Source organism: Macrobrachium nipponense, chromosome 3, assembly GCF_015104395.2.
Source record: "Macrobrachium nipponense isolate FS-2020 chromosome 3, ASM1510439v2, whole genome shotgun sequence".
Lineage (NCBI taxonomy): Eukaryota > Metazoa > Arthropoda > Malacostraca > Decapoda > Palaemonidae > Macrobrachium > Macrobrachium nipponense.
The window spans coordinates 29,772,213-29,773,964 of NC_087202.1; positions in this window are offsets into that span (position 1 = coordinate 29,772,213).

Consider the following 1,752-nt stretch of genomic DNA (forward strand, 5'->3'; position numbering starts at 1 on the left):
TAGGAATTACAAAGTTAAACACATAAAGTAACACAGTTAAAGTATTACCTAACAAAACTGCACGTATATGCATGTATGAAATTATATCAAAAACATGATATAGCAAATACTATGATATAAAATAAGAATAAAGGTTTAGGTGATGCTGGTATTAATAACAACAATTTGACAACACTATTTAATGTTACAGTTCTTATTGCGATAGCTGCAATTAGCAAAGGGAACGACTCCTTTAATCCAAGATGAATTGACATTCGGGTGAAATAAACGTTATTTTCCCTCTCCATACAATGCTGTCTCATACTTGGACTTTGGCTTAGTCTATAAATACTTAAATTCGGTCGTTCCAATTGCGTTCAGTCACTGAGTTACTGACAGGCAGATGAATATAACCTCAAAAGCGTGGGCTTTTCGCAATCCTTTTGAACTGAGTAAAACAACATCATTTAAATTACTTTATCAATACTTCACCTCTCGGTACTTTCAGGAGCTGTATAATGTGAACTCAGGTTAAGTTAAATATGTAACAGGTGAAAGGCATACTGATTTATGTTTTGCTGAATATGGAAATCGGCTGTTACACCGGCAATAATCCTCGTTCAATCGATTTTTGATATGAGAAACTTAATTTCTAAAAACTTAAAGAAAATTATTGATAGGGCGGAAATTATCTCCAGAGTTGAACAAGCTCACTTGTAACATATGCGCTACACTGCTGATGCCTTAGTCTTTTTCTTAGTGGTCCTCCACGATAGCCTATACAAGTTGTATAGCATTACCTTCGAAATGCTCGATTCTCATGAGTTACAGACTCAGAAACATAATTTGCCATTACGTATCCAACATGAAAATCATCTCCATCGTCCGAAATGAATATGCAAAACGCAAGAAAATTAAATTGGATATCTACCGAATGTAAATCTATATCACGTTAAATTTAAATTTCTCAAAATACTAAAAGTTTATTTTATGTTGAATGAAGAGTCATCGATCAAATAAACTTTGGTAAGGGAAATATGATATTTGAACAAATCATGTATTAGTCGGTACTTACGATAAGAGAGTAGCCATGATAAGTGGGGAATTATCACTTCCATATGAAATTATCGAAGGACCCTTACGTATCTGTTTGTGGTACTGGCTTTGGGCTGACCTTATCGAGATACAAATTTCACGGGATCTCTGCCTGTAAACAAAGGAAATGCAGATAAAGTAAGCGATTTTGATTAAAAGGAAAATTAATGATACTGGTTCGGGAATTTTTTTTTCGAAATATATATACTTTGATATATATATATATATATTATATATATATATATATATATATATATATATATTTATATATGAAGTAATGAAAGTCCATGCTTATGTAAGATGTGTATTAAAAAATCCTTAAAGACGGGAGCTTCGTCTACTTGATCAGTAGACCTCATCAGATCCCGTCTTTTAAGAATTTTTTAATACACATCTTACATAATTGTGGACTTTTATTACTTCATATAGATATATATATATATATATATTTATTATATATATATATATATATATATATATATATATATATATATATATATATATATATATTATATATGAAGTCAACACTCACAGACGACCATATTAACTCTAAGTAAGGAAACTTCATGTCTGAGCAATTTAAGTTTCAGTAATGTGAAATAAGAAGTACATCTGATAAACGAGATATACACAATTCAATGACCTTTTGTATAGGGAAATTAATCATACTCCTACCTT